Source organism: Dromiciops gliroides, chromosome 1, assembly GCF_019393635.1.
Source record: "Dromiciops gliroides isolate mDroGli1 chromosome 1, mDroGli1.pri, whole genome shotgun sequence".
NCBI lineage: Eukaryota > Metazoa > Chordata > Mammalia > Microbiotheria > Microbiotheriidae > Dromiciops > Dromiciops gliroides.
Window position 1 is genome coordinate 555,232,534 of NC_057861.1, and position 9,211 is coordinate 555,241,744.

At 34.6% G+C, this 9,211-nt stretch overlaps 1 pseudogene; it reads right to left on the bottom strand.

The window, feature by feature from the left end:
- Nucleotides 1-4,094: 4,094 nt before the first annotated feature.
- LOC122751618 lies at nt 4,095-5,066 on the bottom strand (annotated as a pseudogene).
- Nucleotides 5,067-9,211: the final 4,145 nt, after the last annotated feature.

Below are 9,211 nucleotides of genomic sequence, written 5' to 3' on the forward strand. Positions count from 1 at the left end.
CCCCTGTGCTTCATTAAGAAACAGTTTCCTTAAATGAAACAATAACATTACAGATCTAAAAAGGGTTCTATGATGACTAACAATGTAAAGGGAATGAAAAGAGAGAAAAGAAATTTGAACAACACATTAACAAAAACTAAAGGGGGTAGTCCCCTTTACTAGTTGGATATTATAAATAAAAAAAAAGACTAAAGGGGCAGTCCCCTTTAGGAGGGGGAATATTACAAATAGTGTATGCAATGGGAAAAGGAAAACAGGAAAATTTCCCTTTTCTGTCATGTTAGAAATCTGAAAGTTATGAGGTGATATCTCACTGTTGTTTTGATTTGTATTTTTTTTAAATCAGTGTGATTCACAGCATTTTTTAAAGTGACAATCGATAGCTTTCATTTTTTCTCCCAAAAACTGCCTATTTATATCCTTTGACCAATTTATCAATTGGAGAATGACTTTTATTTTTATAAATTTGGCTCAGTTACCTATACAGTTGAGATATTAGAGAGACTTGCTCTAAACTTTGCCCCATTTTCCTGTTTCCTTCTAATTTGGGCTGCATTACTATTGTTTCTGCAAAAACCTTTTAATTTCAAGTAAACAAAATTGCCTATTTTATTTCCTGTAATCCTCTCTGTCTCTTGTTTGGTCATAAACTTTTCCCTTATCCTGAGATCTAACAGGTACATTTTCTATTTTCCCCTAATTTTCTTATGATATTTCTCTATATGTAAAAATCCTCTATCCATTTTGACCTTAATTTGGTATTCGGTATGAGATACTGAACTATGCCTACTTTCTTCCAAACTGCTTTCCAGTTTTCCCAGCAATTTTTTCAAATGTTGCATTTTGATCCCAAAAGCTTAGATCTTTGGGTTTATCAAACACTAGATTACTACGGTCATTTATTATTATTTACTGTGTACCTAATCTATTCCATTGATCCACCCTATATTTCTTAGCCATTAGCAGATTGTTTTCATGATTACTGTTTTGTAATATAGTTTGAAATAAGGAGCTGCTAGGCTACTTTCCTTAGCTTTTTTTCATTGATTCCTTGATATGCCTGACCTTTTATTTTTCCAGATGAATTTTGTTACTATTTTTCTAGCTAAAATAATTCATTGGGAGTTTGATTGTATGGCATCGAGTAAGTAAATTAACTTAGATAGACTTGTCATTTTTCTTATATTGTCTCAGCTTACCCAGGAGCTATCAATATTTCTTCAATTGTTTAAATATTTCTTTGTGTGAAAACTGTTTTCTAACTGCATTCATATAATTCCTGGGTTTGTCTTGGCAAATAGACTTCCAAGTATTATATCTTGTATGGAGTTATTTTAAATAGAATTTCTCTTTTTATCTCTTCTTATGGGGTTTTGTTGGTAGTATATAGAAATGCTGATGAATGATGTGGGTTTATTTTATATCCTTCAGTATTGCCAAAGTTGTTATTTATTTCAACTAGTTTTTTTTTTTTTAGTTGATTCTTTAAGGTTCTCTGAGTAATTATTTGTAAATAATATTATTATCATTACTTTGTTTCCTTATTAATCCCTATTTCAATCCCTTCAATTTCTTTTTCTTCTCTCATTGTTACAGCTAGCATTTCTAGTAAATTTTAAATAATAGTGGTGTAATGAAGATCTTTGCTTCTCTCCTCATCTTCTTGTGTAGGCTTCTTGGTTTTAGATAGACACTACTTAATCATTTTAAGAAAAACTCCATTGATTCCTGTGCTTTCTAATGTTTTTTATTAAAAATAGAGGTATTTTCAAAACTAAGGTAAAAATGGGTTCAAGGTTTAGACATAAAGGGTGATTCCATAGACAAATTAGGAGCGGAAGGAATAGTTTACCTCTTAGATCTATGGAGAGGAAAACAATTTATGTCCAAAGAAGAGATAGAAACTATTATGAAAAGCAAGATGGAAGATTTTGATTACATTAAATTAAAAAGCTTTTGTACAAACAGAAGCAATGCAGCCAAAATTAGAAGGGAGGCCGAAAACTGGGAAACAATTTTTACAACCAGCATTTCTGATAAAGGCCTCATTTCTAAAATATATTGGGAACTAAATCAAATTTATAAGAATCCAAGTCATTCCCCAATTGAGAAATGGTCAAAGGATATGAACAGGCAGTTTTCTGATAAAGAAGTCAAAGCTATTTATTGCCATATGAAAAAATGCTGTAAATGACTATTGATCAGAGAAATGAAAATTAAAACAACTTTGAGGTAGCACCTGACACCCTACCAGATTGGCTAATATGACAAAAAGGAGAATAATAAATGTTGGAGAAGCTGTGGAAAAATTGGAACACTAATGCATTGATGGTGGAGCTGTGAAGTGATCCAACCATTCTGAAGAGCAATTTGAAACTATGCCCAAAGGGCTATGGGACTGTTCATACCCTTTGATCCAGTGATACCACTGCTAGGTCGGTATCCCAAAGCAACCATAGGAAAGGGAACAGGATCCACATGTACAAAAATATTTATAGCAGCTCTCTTTCTGGTGGCAAAGAATTGGACATCAAGGGAATGCCCATCAGTAGGGAAATGGCTAAACAAGTCGTGGTATATGAATGTAATGCTGTAAGAAATGATGAGCAGGAGGAGTTCAGAGAAACCTGGAAGGACTAAAATGAACTGATGCTGACTGAGAGGAGCAGAACCAGGAGAACATTGTACACAGTAACAGCAACATTGTGTAATGAACAATGGGGATAGACTTGGCTCTTCTCAGCAGTGCAACAATCCAAAACAGTTTCAAAGAACTCATGATAGAAAATGTTCTCAACGTCCAGATAAAAGAACTGTGTATTATGAGTGCAGATTGAATCATACTGTTTCTACTTTTGGATTTTTTTCCTTCTTGCTTGAGATTTTTCTTTGTACTCTGATTCTTCTTTCACAAGGTGAATAATATAGAAATATGTTTGATGTGATTGTACATATACAACCCATATCAGACTGCTTTCCATTTTGGGGAGGAGGGAGTGAAGTGGGGGGGGTGGAGAAAAGAAAAATTTGGAACTAAAAATTTAGTTAAAACAAATGTGGAAAATTATCCTTATATGTAATATGTAATTGGAAAATAATAAAATTAAATTTTAAAAAGTGAAGTGCTAGCAAAGCTTAAAAAAAGAATAGATGTATTTTGTCAAAGGTTTTTCTATATCATTTGGTATAATCATATGATTTTTGCTGTTTTTGTTATTCATGTCATTTGTACTGATAATTTTCCTAATATTGAGCCAGTCTTACATTCCTGTTATAAATTCCACCTAGTCTTAGTGTATAATCCTTGTTAAATATTGCTATGATCTCCTTCCTAATATTTTATTGAAAATATCTGCATTGATAGTTATTATAGAAATTAGTTTATCATTTTCTTTCCCTGTTTTTGCTCTCACTGGTTTAAGTAACAAAACGATGTTCGTATCATAAAAAAATTAGTAGGACTCTTTCTTTACTTATTTTTTCAAATAGGTTTTGTAGAATTGGAATGAATTGTTCCTTAAATATTAAGTAGAATTCACTTGTAAATCTGTCTAGTGCTGGAAATTTTTCATAAGGAGCTCATTGGTGGCTTAGTTAATTTCTTTTTCTAAGAAAGCATTATTTAAGTATTCTATTTCCTCTTCTGTTAATCTGCAATTTACAAGTATTGATAGATAGATAGATAGATAGATAGATAGATAGATAGATAGATAGATAGATATGGAGAAAAAAATCAGGTCCTCTGGAAAGATGATACATGGGGCCATGCTTGAGAGCCCTAATGAAGTGGAGAACAAAGATAATCAATGTATCAACAAAGTTTTACTACTGTATGGTGTTTTGTGTCCAGGAATGTTGTCTTCTGGATCTACTAGAACCTATAGCACCTACAAGGCAGGCAGTTATATACATGGGTGGGTGGGGTTGGGGGGGGGGACAGTGTTGGCTCTGCTTAACTGCAGCTACTTCAAAACTGTAAAAGTCATATCCAGCATCACTAGGCAAACAGGGTTTAACAAATAGCCAAACTGTATTATTCCCCCATTTCTAAGTTTAGGGAAAGTATTTTCATAAGTTTTATATTTCTGGTGTCACTAATCAAAGGCAAGATTTGACCTACATGAAAAGCGCATCATACCTAATCCCTTAACTACTGTCATGTTCTCTATACAGTAAAGTGGCAGTACATTAAAAGACTTTAAAATTGCAGCTCCTTCTGAATTCCCCAGAGTATCTGCACACTTCTTTAAATGGGACTCCTCCTCTGGATTCAGGGTTACTTTCACCACATCTGAAATGCCATTCTGCCCCAAGTCACAGGGGACACTAAGAAAGACATCTTCATTAATGCCATATAGGCCTTTAATCATGGTGGAAATTGTATGCACTCTCCTAAGATTCTTCATAATGTTTTCTTCCAGATCTGCCACAGACAATCCAGTGGCCCAGGAAGGATAGCCCTTCAGCTTGATCACCTCATAAGAACTTTCAACCACCTGTTTATGAACTTCTGTCCAATTCTCTGAATCAGAATCTGTTCCCAAAGCAAGATAAAGATTCTTCAGAGACACATCAGCTACATTCACACCACTCCATACAGAAACAATTGAGTCTCTATGTTCCCTAAGGACCCATCCATGACAACTTGAAGAATGGACACCATGTCTCTCCCCTATTATGTAATGGAAATAGGCAGAATCAAGATTGCAACCACTTCCAATAACATGGTTTTTAGGGAAAGCCACTTAGCTTCCAGGCCACATGTCAAAATATCCACTGGATTGGAAACAATAAGCAGTTTGCAATTAGGGCTGTATTTAACAATATTGGGAATGATAAATTTAAAGATATTCATATTACGCTGGGCCAAATTAAGATGACTTTTTCCCTTCTACATGCCCCAGCAGTAACAACAACCAGTTTTAAGTTTGCAGTCAGACTGTAGTCTTTGCCAGAAAAAATCTTTGGTGTTTTGAGGAAAAGGTTGCCATGTTAGAGATCCAAGATCTCTCCCTGATGTCTTCTATGACATCAACTAAGGCAAGTTCATCAGCCAAATTCTTCATTAAGATACTGATGGCACATGCCATGCCAATTGCACCAACCCCAACAACAGTGATCTTGTTTTGAGAAACCTGGTCTTCTTTTAGGACATTCAGAATCAGCTGGTCCTTGACAGTAGTTGCCATTTGGGGGAAAATCTAGGTTGATGGTCAGGCTGCAAAGGGTTCTGAGTTAGATATGAGACTGCTGCTCCTGGACTCGTGTGGAAAAATAACTTCTAATAATTAATTTCATCCTCATCAGTACTGTATTTACTTATTTTTGATACTAGTAATTTGGTTTTCTTCTTTCTTTTTAATCCAAATTAAATAATGGCTTATCTTTTTTTCTTCATAAAACCAACTCCTAGTTTTATTTATTCATTTTTTATTGTTATTGATATCTTCTTTGATTTTCAGGATTTCCATTTTGGTATTTAATTGGGGTTTTGTTGCATACCCAATTCATTGATCTGTTCTTTCTTTTGTTGAAGTACCTGTTTAGAGACATAAATTATCCTCTACTGCTTTGACTGCTACTGTTCTTGTCACCACCACATAGTCCCATCACTACTGTTCTATTAACATGAATTCTAGGCTAGTCTCCACCCTGACGTCACATATCATTTTCCCTATATCCTATGTTGTTTTGGGCTATAGAATGTATTACTCTGACATTTTATGGACTCTGCCACTCCAGAATTTAATTTGAGGTATTATTTTATAGTTGTTTGGAGAGGAATGTTGAGAAAGTTCAGATGAGTACTTTCTCTTATTTGTCATCTTGACTAAACCTCTGGAAAACACCCATTCTCAATAAGTTTCACATTCATCTCATAACCTTATGATTTTTAGTTTTTTCAGTTATGATTTTTAAAAATTTTGTAAAGTAACTTATTGTAAGGAGTGTAATTTGACATCATAGAATTTCACAATTTGGGGTCTTTGAAATAATCAGTTAATGTTGTTTTTATGATGGAGAGAAACCCTAGAAATACACAAGAATAAGAAGGAAGCCCAACACTATATAAGGAAAACAGATAGTAAAATTTAAATGTGAACACTTTTCACATAGGATGAAAAATTTTGAAGTTGCAATTTATGTTGGTTGAAAGAGTATCTAGAGTGATAAAGTAGCAAATGATTAATTATCCAAGTAAAACTAAGACTTCATTTCTAAGTCCTATTTCTGAATCAAGTATTTCTAAAAAGTGAATAACACTCTTACACTTCAGACAAAATTTTAGAAATCTTCCTCATTTTGCTACTTCACGATCTAAATTACTTTGAGGTGGATTGTTCTTCTTCATTTCAGGTAGAGAAAAAGAAAAGAAGTGGCAGCTTTCTTTACCTTCTTAAGTTGAAAAAGTTCAGTAGGGAATGCTCTGGCTTCAAAGAAAACTGTCAGAGGCAAGTGAGAGGAATAAGGCTTGAGCTTGTAATCAAAGAGAACATAATCAAGGACTGGAAAAGAAATGCAAATTATTAAAAGAATATTTCCCATGACAGCTATTTCAGATCAAAGCTTGTTAAATTGCTTTTTAATGTTGTTTAAGACTTGTTCAACCTTATGTATTGCTGCATAGATCTGAAAAATTGGCCCTGATTTTGATTCTTACCACCTCCATCTTATTTGGAAATGCATTTCTCTTGATGGGAAAGGCTCTTAAATATACAGATCCTTAGGATGCTGGATGTTGGAAATGCATTTTGAAGGGAAATGAGTAGTGCTTACTGTTTTTATTTTGCAAATTTCAAATTTCTTATGGTTAGGAGAAAGTAGCTAGCTGAGAATTGAGGAGTGAGAACTATAATCACTATGATCTATCACCTTTTTGTTTTCTCTCCTTTATTTCTCTCTCTTTCTGTCAGGGCATTAGGATATCATTCTTAGAGAGGCATGCAAACTCAGAGATCACTCATATATGATATGGGAGGAACTTTCCTGGGTATAGAGATAGTGATTTTCATTGGGTAACATGGGTATTTATTGCCCTATTCCATTTATGTAGGCTGTGTTAATATATCAAGTCACATTTTATTAATATAATGTTCTAAGATAGGTTTAACAGATACTGAGGCTGGGTGTAAGAGATACACTTACCCAAAGTAATGCAAACAAGCAAGTTATATTGTGCAAATACACAAGAGGTTGCAGGCATTTTCCCAAACCCTCAGCTGCTATGGAGCTATTCATTTTAAAGTTGGTTCCTTTCACCCATGAAATAATGAGATTTCTGTGTTGGAATGATCCTCTTCAGTCCTCTAATGTTTTAATTTTCTAGGAGGGCAAGGTTGGTAGGCAGAATTTGGTATTTGAGAAGTGGGTAGTTATCAGCCTTCTTCAAGAATTCGTAGGTAAAGAGTGAGCATCATAGTTTGTCCAGAGACTTCATGAGGCACATTGACTTTAGTTGTGGCCAAGGCACAGTAAAGTCAACTATTTGTTAACTGGACTGGGGCTGGGAAGACAGCACACTGAGTAGCCTCAAAGATCCTTTGTTGCTTCAGGCCCAAAGTAAGGGTGTCTAGCTTCTGTATCATCTTAAAATCAGATGAAGCAGGACTTTAAGATTTAGAATATTCTAAAATCAAAACACAGACACTCCTTAAGAGAGGTTATATTTTATAGGAACAGTAATAATGATAATTAATGATAACTAATAATAACTACACTTCAAGATTTGCAAAGCACTATAAATTAATTTTTCATTTTATCCTCATGACCTGGGAGGTAGGTATGATTCTTATCCTCATTCTACATTTAAGGAAACTAAAGCAGTAAGTTAAGTGATTTGCCCAGGGTCACACAGCTAGTGTCTGAGGCTGTATCTGAACTCAGGTATTCCTTATCCCAGGTCCAGCATGCTATTCTAGCTATTGCTTAAACTGATCTGGAATATGTATTGCAGTTTTTTAATCTAAGCGATGTTCAAAAATTTAACAGATTTTCTAAGGGCCCAGACCTTAAGAAGGCACTATCATCTAGCTGCCTCTTGTCAAGTGGGCACAGAGGATGGTGAAGTCCCAGGTCATAGCATTCTCTGATGTGTCACATAGGAGAATTTTGTCTACACTAAGATGCAGTTGAGTGCCTGGAGAGAAACCAAAAAAGTTCACTGAAGTCAATATGGTGATAAGCCTGTCTAAAATTAGCTAAGTTTATTCTTGGGCAACCCACATCATCAAACTCATACTTGAAACCTTTTCTCATTTGACAGGACCTAGCAGAATTCATAATCAATTGGGTACTACCTCTGAGAACCCAGGGTCATCTGGGTCACATCATCAGGAAATACCAAAATAAAAGTGTCATCCAAAATTCACCTGTAAAAAAAGGATGAATGGATATTAGATCTAAACAAATGTGTACCTAATCTGGTCTTGTACATATGACAGCTAATGTACCATTTCAACTTGAAAAAATATCCTAAAATAACATTTGAAAACTAGACCACTGCTCACATATACTTTTGGGGGGGGGGCAATGGGGGTTGAGTGACTTGCCCAGGGTCACACAGCTAGTAAGTGTCAAGTGTCTGAGGCTGAATTTGAACTCAGGTACTCCTGAATCCAGGGCCAGTGCTCTATCCACTGCGCCACCTAGCTGCCCCCCTCACATATACTTTTTAAAAATATCAATACTTTCAAATAAAAACAAACCTTTTAAATATTTTTAGTTAATGAGAAAAGCCAGAGATAGATGGTCTTCAATCAAGATCATTAATTTACAATCTAATTTTATCCTTTGGTCTATGACCTTCCCTGAAAAAAGAAAGAAAAGCATTTCTTAACTCCTGGAAATTCTGGTGACTTTTGCTCACTGAAAACAATTAATTTCCCATGTTCAGAGTAACTTTCCTCAGGAACAGTTCATTAAATGTTAATATGTATTGTGGTATGTTTACCTGGTGATTTTATTTCAAAAGGCATTTTCCCCCTCTTTGAGATGGGTGTTTCATACCTATGAGAATTAACTTTTTTAGATATGGATGTTACAAAGTTTTCCACCCTTTGTTGTTCTCTCCTTATCCCTCAATACCCCAAACTTGAACTTCTTCTATTACAAGAGTAATATAGATTTCTTAGAGAGGGATTTTTTAAAAAAAAATTATAACTGTGATTTCATTGACATTAAGAAATTCCTTGTGGGGAGACTCCCTCTAGCA